Genomic DNA, 13180 nt, shown 5'->3' on the forward strand with positions numbered 1-13180 from the left:
CTTAGATACCAGAGGAGAATGAGCAACCTCCAGAGGTATTTTACAAAAAGAGCGGGTACTCACGAGTAGAATTCTAATATATCTGATTATTTAAAACAAAACAAAACAAAAAAATTGAGTGGACATTTCTCAGAAAAATGTCCAAGAATGGCCAACGATGCCCCCTCTGGCCAAGCGTGGCCTGAATAATTGCCCCCCTTCCCTACCTTCACTCCACGCACAGGCTTTCAGTTTGTCATACGGCGACTCAGTAAAAACAGGACGTGCCCTATCGTTTTTCTCCCTTAGTCAATGACATTTTGACAAAGTGTCCATGGAACCCCTTTGCAGAGGTGCGCTTCTGGGTAACACTTCTGTCATAACTACTGGATCAGAAAAACCAACCTCTTCCCAAGGGATTCTGACCAATCAGAATCCCTTGGCAAGAGGTTGGTTCATGGACTCAGCCAGCATCTTTCCTGACTGAAGGCTGTGACTGCACAAGAGCATTGTCTGTTGCCCTTATTAATCTCCAAATCCTTATGGAAAAGAGGGATCTGGACCTAACGCAGATCCCAACCAGCAGGCAGTTGACACCTCCCCCCAAAGCAACAGCTTCCTATAAAAAACAATCACACACTTTGTTATGCTAGTATAATATACCAATGGGTTGAATCTTATTTTGCTAAATAAATTTTTTTTCTTATTTTTGAATTGGCCAAAGGATTTTAGCAACTGAATGCAACAAACTTTCTATACACACACATGTGCACGCACACACACATGAAACATGTGCATAATTGATGACCTTTAACCTCAGAGAGAGTCTATCCAGCTCTGCCCAAGGGAAGCGACTCTAGTGGGCCTAACAACCACAGACCATCCAGGGACGGGACTAGCCAAAGCATCGGAGGAGTGTCCGAGCAGCAGGGGGGCGAGCAGCCTCTTCTAGACTGTAACTTGCAAATGACGAATTAGAGAGATTGAACTTTGTTTTCTTTTCCTGTGATCCCAATGAACTCTCCTGCCCTCTTTGGATGTCTGTGTCTTTATTTCTTAAATGAGGATGATGCTTTCATGTCGACTTCACCCCGTGCTACCTCACAAACGTGTTGTGAGGACAAATGAAATCATGTCTACAGTGTTTTCAGTTTCTGCAGGAGAATATTTATAGACACTTTAAGTATTTTAAGTATTACATAGATATATAAGTGGTCCCAGTTTCTTGTTTGTTGTTATACTGGTGTGTTGTTTTTACTTAAATCTATACAATGACAGCTGTGTTGTAGCCACATCAGATGGCTGCTACAGCTCCAGGCAACCCCCCAGTGCAGCTGACTGGCTGCGGGTTAACCATGCAGCCTGGAATCACGAAGGTCAGTTTCCATCTCCAGATGAAGGATGGCCGGAAACAAAGGTCTGTCTCATGGACTCTTGAGTTAGGATCCAAGGGGTTAGGGTAGCACAGTAGGGATAACTGAGCTCTAAGAGAAATAGACCTCTGGTCTTTACCATCTTGGGGTCTTCTGGGTTCTTTGTGTAGTTGATTTTGATCTGATATCATCTGTTTGCCCTTCATCTTACTTGCAAGAATGCATTATGGTTCAATCCCTTGCATATGGAAAATGAATTTTGCAAGTGGGCCAGATGCTAATTTGCACGTCGATTCACCTTCTTTGCCTTTAAACTCCTTGTGGCAAATTAATATACCATGTTAGCTTTGATTTTAAAAGTGTTAGTTGATATTGGTAATAATGCTAACCAAGAGACCAACACCAGCTTGCTTTCTTGGAGTGGGTTAGCTGACATCATTTAAAGATGGAAAGACCTGCAACTTCTTTGGTATTTGATGTAACTGTATCTACATTTGTTGTAAGACGTGTTGCATACCAATTATATCAATTAAAGTTGTTAAAAGCTTGCGTCTGACAGTGGTGATTCACATTTTGATATGTTTTATTACCCAAGCCACTTAGTTAATACCTCAATATTGCTTATATTAATCAGCGATGGCTTGTTCTTATAGAAAATTTAGCCCACATCAGTAAATAATATTTTCTGCAGAGCAAGGAAGTATCACTGATCTTGAAAAATAATTGAAGAGTATCATAAATGAAGAAACTTTCCAAGCAGTGATTTTACTCTTAACTATATACTGTGCCATATAAAATAGATTTTAAAAAATCCCTTGATTCAATAAATAGAGGGTGATGCATAATCAAGTCATATAAAAGCATATTGGCATTAGCAGTACTTTTGACAGTACTTGGTTAATTCTCTTCAAAAAATTACACTCGGCATACCCATCTTTATCTGACAGTTAAATGGCAAGCAATATCAATCATCTGAAACATATAAATAATTTCAACCCCTAGAAGCTAACCAAAGATTATGCTGGTCCTGAAGAAAAAAGCAACACCAAAGCCCTTGCATTTTGCAATAAAGGAGAGAAATTAAACCATCTGCAAACTAGAGCTCATTGATTTCACAATGCATGTAAACTTCAGGTCATATTTAATAAATTCAGGTACCTGGCTTACAGGAGTTTAGCATGGAGGATTAACTGGGAAGAGTCAAGACAAGGAAAGGAAAAAAGCATGGAACAAGCCCTTTTCCACCAATTATTTGGTATTTCTAGAGGGCTTACTATGGGCACAAAAATTCCATTATCCCAAGCTTCCCTGAACAGGATTTGTCAGAAAGCATTTTAAATGTACATAAAAAGTAAGAGCTTAATAATAATATATAGTGTTTGTATAGTATGTATTATTGAGTGCAAATCAATATTTTTCCCAGTATTACCACTGTGTGTGTGTGTGTGTGAGACAGACAGAGAGAGAAGCAGAAAGATAGACAGATAGAGACAGGAAGGGAAAGAGATGAGAAATATCAATTCTTCCTTACACACTTAGTTATTCACTGATCGCTTTCTCATAAGTGCCTTGACAGGGAGTGGGGGGAGCTACAGCAGAGCAAGTGACCTCAGCTCAAACCAGTGACCTTGAACTCAAGGCAGTGACCTTGGGCTTCAAACCAGCGACCTTTGGGCTCAAGCCAGTGACCACGGGGTCATGTTTATGATCCCATACTCAAGCCAAAGACCCCATGCTCAAGCCACATGATCCTGCACTCAAGCCAGTGACCTTGGGGTTTCGGACCTGGGTCCACTGTGTCCCAGTCCTATGCTCTATCCAATGCACCACCACATGGTCAGGCCAGTAAAACTGCTTTTTTGAGTCAGATCCTAATCTGTTTGGATTAGTTAATAACCTATCTACAGTCTTTAATTCTCCTGAAATTCAGTAGTATTAACCAATTGCTAGCTATATTTGGATTATTGTCAGAAAGCATTGAGTCATAAATGACACCTGAAAAGCACTGATCAAATTGGGTGTGTGGGATGGGGTTAGGGAGGAGCCTGTAAGAGATACAATCTCTTCTCTTAAAGGATTTAGTCTTTCACATGTAGCCCCATGTTCATTGCAGCACTGTTCACAGTGGCCAAGACATGGAAACAACCAAAAAGCCCTTCAATAGAAGACTGGATAAAGAAGATGTGGCACATATACACTATGGAATACTACTCAGCCATAAGAAACGATGACATCAGATCATTTACAGCAAAATGGTGGGATCTTGATAACATTATAAGGAGTGAAATAAGTAAATCAGAAAAAAACAAGAACTACATGATTCCATACATTGGTGGAACATAAAAATGAGACTAAGAGACATGGACAAGAGTGTGGTGGTTACCAGGGGTGGGGGGAGGGAGGACAGGGGGAGAGTTAGGGGGAGGGGGAGGGGCACAGAGAACTAGATAGAGGGTGGCGAAGGACAATCTGACTTTGGGCGAGGGGTATGCAACATAATTTAATGACAAAATAACCTAGACATGTTTTCTTTAAATATATGTACCCTGATTTATTAATGTCATCCCATTACCATTAATAAAAATTTATTTAAAAAAAAAAAAAAAAAAAGGATTTAGTCTTTGACAAATGCAGAATGGACTACATTTACCACACTAAAGCAGCATTAAAAAATTTGAGTCACCAAATGTATTGTGTTTCTGTTTTAAGCAACACACCGAATATTTACTATAAAAAAAGAAGAAATCAAATTAATATTCATTATGGACTTTAGGTATTTGTGGGCATTGTCTGATGAAATCCTTGTATCAGCTACAGTGCTCATTATACTCTCTTCATGGGGAAGCTGGAGTTCCAGTATATAAACTTATTTATGCATATACTGAATCCTCTGTACTTCATAATAAATCAGATGGCTTCTGTTCTCACGTATTTACAGTTTAGTAAGTGTCAGAGGTGGGATTCGAACCAGGTTCTTCTGTCACCAGAGCCCTTGATCTTTTTTCACCCAAAGGACTGGTATCTGACGTAAGTATAACCCAGTTCTTAAGACTCACACCTCTTGCTAAAATAGGACTGTCTACTCTTTCAGAGTCCCCCTAAGCTATTTTGGGCAGTCTTGAAGGTGTCTGGCAGGAAGCCCGTAGCAAGCCCAGTCAAATCCCAAGCATATGTCTGCTGATTTCTGCTGTCTTGTTGGGCTGTGCTCTCTGCCAAGGGGGAGACAGCATGCCCCTTCCCTGTTCTAATAGGGCACCAACACAGGGCCTCTCTGTCTCCCGGAGTATTACTGAACACCTCCCTCTTAATTTCCACTTGTGTCCTTCCTGTTATCCACAGGAGTTAGATGTGAGTCCAGCAGCCTGGTCTAAGGATGCTGCCCTTGGAATCCTTCACCCTCTTACCTGAAACCTCCATCATCATGCCAACTTGTCTGTCCTTGGCATCATAGTAATAATGATGATAGCTTTCTCTTACATGGCACTTACTCTGAGCCAGATACTGCACTAAGCACTTTACATGAATTATCTTCCCTCTGAGGTAGCTGTTATTAAAATCCTCATTGTACAGATGAGAAAATCAAGGGCCAAAAGGATGTATAAACTTGCCCAAGATCACATAGTAAGTGATAGTACAGAATTCAAATGCCAATGGTTGGCCTCCAGAGTCCACGCTCTGACCATTTCCACAAAGCCCTCCCCATGCCAGACATGCCTGACTTACACACTCGCCAGCCATCAGACCCATACTGATGCCTGAACCCATGCTCTGACCATTTCCACAAAGCCCTCCCCTATGCCAGACATGCCTGACTTACACACTCGCCAGCCATCAGACCCATACTGATGCCTGAACCCACGCTCTGACCATTTCCACAAAGCCCTCCCTATGCCAGACATGCCTGACTTACACACTCGCCAGCCATCAGACCCATACTGATGCCTGAACCCACGCTCTGACCATTTCCACAAAGCCCTCCCTATGCCAGACATGCCTGACTTACACACTCGCCAGCCATCAGACCCATACTGATGCCTGAACCCACGCTCTGACCATTTCCACAAAGCCCTCCCTATGCCAGACATGCCTGACTTACACACTCGCCAGCCATCAGACCCATACTGATGCCTGAACCCACGTGGTGGAACAACCTGAGGCCAAGGCTGGCCACCCACCAGAAGCAAGACCCAGAAGTGAAAAGGTGTCTAGAGTGGCCAAAAAGGGATGGAGGGTGAGGCTTGTAGGGCACCCGACCTGGCAGACGTTAGTTGCCTCTGTCTAGAGTCTGGCACTTCCAGCCCAGGTTACCCACTCGACATCCACCAGCTCAGCAGCAGGGGCTCCCGGGATGACCCTTCCCTTGTGATCAGACCCGCACAGCAGTGTGGGGAAACAGTCCAGACCATGTGGGGAAACAGTCCAGTGTCTTGTTCTCCCACTGGCCATCTCTCCCTTGGCAGCTGGACAGAATTCACTGCAACAAACACTTCTGGGCAGAGTGTTGAAAAGTTCAAGTCAGTCAGAAGCCAGGTGTTATCAGGTGGTGTTGAGAGACAAATGCCTAGCCCACCCTCTGTGTCAGGACACTTAGCTCTGTAAGAGCCTTCGTCAGAAAAAGCAAACACACAAACACCTCTTCTCTGGGTATTCCTGGGATAGATATCAGATACTTAATACAAAGTTAAGAATTTCATATAGAAATTATTCTCACATAAACTTTGCAAGAGGAGGAAAAGAAAAGGTGAAGAAAGCCACTAGCTGGTAACTGCTGCACGTCCTGCGTCCCTGGAGCCGCCACCATCCCCGGCTGCAGCAGTGAGGTGGGGGTCCTCCTGAGCTCCCTGGGAAGTTGCAGCTACCTCCATGCCTGATGGCTTTGCCTTTTACGGGTCTCACCTGAGAAGCTCTCATGGACAAACTGTAGCCAGAGCCATACAGGAAAGAGAACTGCAAGAAATGTGGCTCCTGGTACCTCCTCTGTACTGCAGAGGAGGCCTTAGAAAAGGGTAGCAATGATGCTGAGCTGAAAATGTGTCACTGAGCACAGCCTGCCTTTCTTATCCCAGTTGAAGACTTCCCAAAAAAGACAATAAGACATCATGCCATCCCTAACGTGATGTGACTGTCTCTTGCACAACTCAGGGTTCATTCCTTGCCACCTAAAATGGAAGTGTCCCACATGTCACTTTCATTCTGGGAATATTCACTCTTAGTTCAAATGCAATCTTCCTTTGATAGCCTATTACTTAAATGCCAAATTATGAGGTTAACCACTTTATATTGGAATTGGGGGGATGAGAAAGGAGAAAAAATATATATGTTAAAAATAAACATATATATACACACACACATGTACGCACGAACACACACATATATATCAAAGCAAGAATAAGAAGAAGCAGTTACAAAAGACTTCTTTTCTTCAACTAGTCATGTGACTACATTGGTATTTACAACTTTCTTCTTCTGCTCGCCATAGTATGGTCCTTTTGTCCTTAGCCAACATCTCATCTGGTCATGGCTCTTTATGTAGTTGGTGACTTAACCTTCTATAGAAATGTAAATTTTAGGGACTAAAAAAGAGAAAGTGAACTACTGAATTGGATACTCTATTATTTCAAAATTTTAAAACAGAGGGGAAGGAAGGAAAGAAGAGAGGTAGAGAAGGACTTACGTTGTATACAATGTGCCAAATACTCTCCCCTCCCTGCTTTCATCCTCTCTTTTCTCCTTCCCCATCCCTCTAGCCCACCTCATTCACCAACACAAACAGAAAAAAAGGTGGGAGGAAGAAAATAGAGAAGGCGTTCAAAACCATTCTCGGCACTTAGCTTGTGGCATGCAGAACCCACACCTCTATCCACCCATCAAGTCCTCCCAGTTCCCCCCTCTCTGCTTGGGGTCTTCTTCAGAAAGCCAGAACTTGATAAAAGACCTACTAGGAAGAGTGAGGGAGAGTAAGAGCAGGGTTTTCTTTAATTTATTCACTTTCAACATAGAAGTTCCATGGACCCATCCTCCCTTCGTATCCCACTTCCCTATCCCACCCCACGTGAGGAGACTCCAGGCTGCAGATGGTTTGCTGAGTCGTGATAGCAAGCTCTCAAGCTCATATGCAATGAAATGAAATATATTTAACTGCTACAAGATAAGTAATCTCCAACAGTAAGGGATCTCAGGACCTGAGGCCCAGGAGTTATTGGAGGGTATATGCCCTCTCCTCCAAAACAGACATTTCTGGGAAGCAGCCAAACCCCCTGAGCAACCCTACGCAAAGGGGCATGGCCTCGAGGACTTTACCTATCCCCTTCCAAGAGTTCCCAGCATAATCTCTAGAGTGGAGAGGCTGAATTTATGTTTGTCTCCCATAGACCAGTTTTAATGTTCCCTGAGCTAACTGCTTGAGCTAGCACCCAAGGGACTGACATGTGACTCTTCAATAAAGTCACAATCATTCCTTCCTACACCCACTGAGGCCCTGAAAACTGAAGCATCTTGTTCCCTGCAAAGTAACAGGCTCTCAAGCCAACCACAGTAAAAATCATAAGCAAAGGAGAACTTGTAGGCTAGAGGTTCTGCCAACTTTCTAGTCCTCCTCCCTTGGCTCCCTCTCTAAGCTTAGGGCACTACCTGTAAGAAGAGAAGGAGCAGTGGAAAACCCAGGCTGTTACCAGTAGAATCTTGTTGGATTTGAGGCCAACATGGATTCATCTGCTCTAGGAAAGGCCCCATGATGGACTGTGATGGAATCATAGCATTGAACACAAAAGTTATATTCACTCATTCAGCATTCAAGAAACAGTATTCATTCATTATGCATTCCAGATGTACAAGCAAGAAAAGCAAAACCTAATACCTAAGAAAATATCCATCTGCAAAATTCTTACAATTGTATAAGAAAACAGTCAAAGCTGTGATTTCATATAGAAGATGGTACCCTGGTAATACGCAGGGTGCACGGGAGGACAGAAAGGGATGTTTTGAAAGGATCTGAAAATGGTCTGACAAGTAGTTTATTTTCATCTCCTTTATTTTAGATGCTTCTCTGAATCTCATTCCCCCACTGTCTTCCTCATCAACTTTCTGGACTTGAACTAGCCCTGGGCTCTTCCTTTGAAGCTCCATCCTTTGCCATAGGTTGGAGAGTTTATTTTGGAAATCTGTTTTTTCTAACTGAGCCTTTGGAACTAGAGAGACTGACCTCTTCCAACCTTAGTCACACTCAGATCAGCCCTTTTTTTCATCATGCCCCAGTGATGTCCCAACTAGAACTTAAATAAATATTGTGTCTCCAACTGCAGAAACAAGAGAGTGAAGAGAGAGAAAGGAGGTGAAACAAGAGGAGGGGAGGGCCCTGGCCGGTTGGCTCAGTGGTAGAGCGTTGGCCTGGCGTGCGGGGGACCCGGGTTCAATTCCTGGCCAGGGCACATAGGAGAAGCGCCCATTTGCTTCTCCACCCCCCTCCTTCCTCTCTGTCTCTCTCTTCCCCTCCCGCAGCCAAGGCTCTATTGGAGCAAAGATGGCCCGGGCACTGGGGATGGCTCCTTGGCCTCTGCCCCAGGCACTAGAGTGGCTCTGGTCGCGGCAGAGCGAGGCCCGGGAGGGGCAGAGCATCACCCCCTGGTGGGCAGAGCGTCGCCCCTGGTGGGCGTGCCGGGTGGATCCCTGTCAGGCGCATGCGGGAGTCTGTCTGACTGTCTCTCCCCGCTTCCAGCTTCAGAAAAATACAAAAAAAAAAAAAAAAAAGGGGGGGGGGGAGAAGGAGAGGGGAAATCATCTTTTTTTTTATCTTGCCAAAATTTTATAATGATCACCAAAGAGCCAGACTGGTTTTCCTGACTGTGTCCTCCCATGGAAGGGAGAAAGGGAGAAGAGAAATGACATTTATTAAACAACTGAAGTATGTCTATATCATGAGATGACAGTAATAACTTTTAGAGATCAAGAAACTGAAGCTCAGAAAGGTTAAGTGACCTTCACAGGGTCACATAACTAGTAAGAAGCAGTTTCTATTTTACCTGTGAACCTTCTTACTCCAAAGTCCATGCTTTATCTAGCATGGCAGTACTTCTCAAACATTAGTGTGTCTGTGAGTCGCTGGGGATCTTGTTAAAATGCAGATTCAGGTTTATAGGTCTGAGAACGTGCCCAAGATTCTGCATTTGTAATAATCTCCCAGGAGGTACCTGGCTGTTTTGATTTTGAGCAGCCATGTAAGATGCAGCCTTCTTTTTATAACCCTAGGTAAAGCCAAGAGCCTGATGGGAAAAAGTTTTCGATAGGCATGATAATACCATCTCTTACCCCAGGGCAGCATATTTTGGGTTTGGTTTTTAGTTGTCACTATGACAGGTAGAATGACTGACATTTGGTATCTGGAAGTCAAGGATACTACAAATCCTTTGATGTATGACAATCCAGGTTGACTTGCTAGGGACAATACTCCACAGCACAGAATTATCCCACCTAAAATTCTTACAACATTCTCAGCAAGGAACCCTGAACAACAACGTGGGGTGGTGCCCACCACTGTCACATTGATCCCTTCCACTGTCTTATCTTTATTACCTCTTCTGTCATTCCAAATGTCAGCTCTGCCTCTAGCCGCCCTGCTCCAGACTGTCACCACTGACAGCTGCTCTCCAGGATGTCACTGCACACGGGAGGGCAGGCTGCTCCTGGAACTCCAATGTGTCAACAGACAAATGATCCAAGATGGTCCTAATCAGAGAGATTTGATCCAAGATAAGCCTAATCAGAGATCACATATTTCTGGGTGCCCCCAAAGGGCACAGAGATGCTGCTCTCACACAAACTTGGACATTTTAGGAAAGCACATAGACCAGCTGACAAATTCATTCCACAAGAATCTCAAAAGGTGTTTACTGAGAAGATAGTGGAAGAGCTGACATCATCTAAGCTCCTTCGATGTGTCAGGAACTGGACAGATGCTTTTTAAATATCGTTTCACCACATCCATAGCATGGAATAGGCTCTGGAGCTAGGGCATTTAAATTTCACTTTAGTTAATTACTAGTTGTCTTACCTTGAAAATAATATTTAGCCTTTCAGTTCCTCATTTGCTTCATCTGTAAAATGGGAATCAAAATGGTACCTGCCTCTTTAGGCTGCTATGAAAGTTAAAACAAACTAATGCCTGTAGAATGCATAGAGCAGTAGCTAGCACAGATCATAAGCACAGATTATAAGAAGGCTATGCTTGCTAAATAAGATAGCCATGCAATTATTTTCCCATATTTTACAGGTGAGAAAACTGAGTCTTCCCCAAGTTCAAGTAGCTATAATGAGGAGGAATGTGTCTGATTAACCACAATAAAAACTAATACTTACTCAGAACTTATTATGTGCCAGATATTATTCTAAGTGATTGCCTAACATCAATTCAATTACTCTTCACAATTACCCTAAAAGATACATTTTATTATCCTTATTTTACCAACTGAGGAGACTAATTGCCTGAGAGTACAGATTTGGTGAGTCGTGAGTCCAGAAACTGGGCTAGGAGTGGGGGGCGGTGTCGGCTCTGGGGCCCTGATGATAGATACAGTTCCAAGTTTCATGCTTTACTCATCCTCCCACCTACCCCTGTCAGTCATCTACTGTGCGCCCAGCACTGAGCTAGGCATAGTTCAGAGTAAAAAAATATAAAAGTCACAATGGTTACTTTCAAGTTAATAAGATAATGTCATATCTTCGTCTTCTTGTAGGATAGCTTATTGGAAAGCAGCATATGAAAATAAACCTGCAGTTAAGTCTCAGTTCTTCTAATTACTAACTTTAATGACTCTGGGGCACATTACTAAATCTCTCTGCACCTCAAAGACCTAATATAAAATGTAGATGATGATAGTTGACCATGGTGTTTATAAAGACAAAATAAGAACCTTTATGCATAGTACTCAGTAACTATTAAGCATACCTCTTCTTTTCCTTTCTCCATACTTCAGAAGAAATGACAAAACTGGAATTAGAAATATAGATGTTATGACACATGATTTACAATAAAATTTCTGTAAATTGTACAATAAAGTCACCATAAAAAGGAGTGGGGACGGCGGGGCAAAGAGGGACAATTATAAGGTGATAGAAAATGATTTGACTTTGGGTGATGAGTATACAACATAATCAACAGTTCAAATGCTATAGAAATATTTACCTGAAACTTATGTACTCTTATGGATCAATGTCACCTCATTAAATTTAATTTCTCAATAAATAATAAAAAACAGTAAAGTTTCTGGATAATAGCTAAATGAGTTCCAGTTTACTTTTGAATTGGAGTTTTGTTTTTGAAAATTTATTTTACATAATTAAAATGCCAAATAATCATGGGGGGAAAAAAAACCATGCTTTGGATACACAATGAAAAATCTATTTAATATGAAAAACCAAACACATAACATAAATCTGTATTTGAAAGTACAGTATTTCCCTATGTATAAGACACTTTTTTTCCCAAAAAATTTGGGATCTAAAAACCGGGTGCATTTTATACAGTGGTTGTAGATTTTTTTTACTTGCATTTCCCGTTTTTTCGTGCTTGTTTTTGAGCTCAGTGTTGAAGACAGTAATTCATCATCAGACACAGATGAGGACAAGCTAATGGATGAGAGTTTTGACAGTGATGAAGAGTTGTGTGAATTTTATGATGAATAAAACTTGAGTTTAATAACTTTATATAATACACTTTTTTTTTCAAATTTTGGGCCCCAAAATTAAGGTGTGTCTTATACATGGAATCGTCTTATACATGGGGAAATATGGTATCTGGAGAACGGGGAAGGGTGAGCATAGGCTAATTGGTTCCTAAAGAATGTGAGTCCCATGAAATGTGAACTGAAAATGACTTCCTGCTAGATTTCTTTTGTAGTCAGAATCAGCAGTTTTCATTGTTCTAGAGACCCTAGAAATGTTCAATATTGGTTCACTGGGGACAAAATTTTTTATTGATGAGTTAATGAGTGTGGATAGTCAATTCTAAGGAAGGATTTTCAAAGGTAACTTCTCTTACAGTGATCTCCTGCTGTTTTTTCAAAACTATGAAACATCTATCGTGAACAATAGTAACCTTCATCTTTTAAGACTTCAACCAACTTCCCCAGAGTAGTTGTCCATGTCTTTATAACAGCCCTTCCAGCTTCCATTGAAATCTGAGAATTTTCACTAATTCTCTTCCTGAATGTTTAAACCATTCTTCTTAATACTATTTAGAAAATTAACTTTAACAGGATGACATTGATCAATAAGACTACATAAATTTCAGGTAAACATTTCTATAACATTTGAACTGTTGATTATGTTGTATACCCATCACCCAAATTCAAATCATTTTCTGTCACCTTATATTTATCCCTCTTTACTGCCTACCCCTCCCCCTCTACCCCTGGTAACCACTTCACTTTTATCTGTGTCCATGAGTCTCAATTTTATATCCCACTATGTGTGAAATCATACAGTTCTTAGCTTTTTCTGATTTACTTATTTCTCTCAGTATAATGTTCTCAAGGCCCATCCATGTTGTTGTAGATGGCAATATGTCATCATTTCTTATGTCTGAGTATTAAACCATTCTTTACCTCACTTATCACATGTTTTCATAACAAATGACAATCAATGTGCTTTTGCCAGAATTGGACATGCCCCTCAGCCAATCCTGAATCTACATAATTAAGTTTTTTTCATCTCTCAAGTCAACACACCACATTGTCTTATTATTATTTGAATTGACTTTATTCTAAGAATACATCTACTTCAGCTCTTAGCTAATCATACATACAAGTTTGTTCATTATGGTAAAGGGCTGCTTA

Source organism: Saccopteryx leptura, chromosome 5, assembly GCF_036850995.1.
Source record: "Saccopteryx leptura isolate mSacLep1 chromosome 5, mSacLep1_pri_phased_curated, whole genome shotgun sequence".
Taxonomy (NCBI): Eukaryota; Metazoa; Chordata; class Mammalia; order Chiroptera; family Emballonuridae; genus Saccopteryx; species Saccopteryx leptura.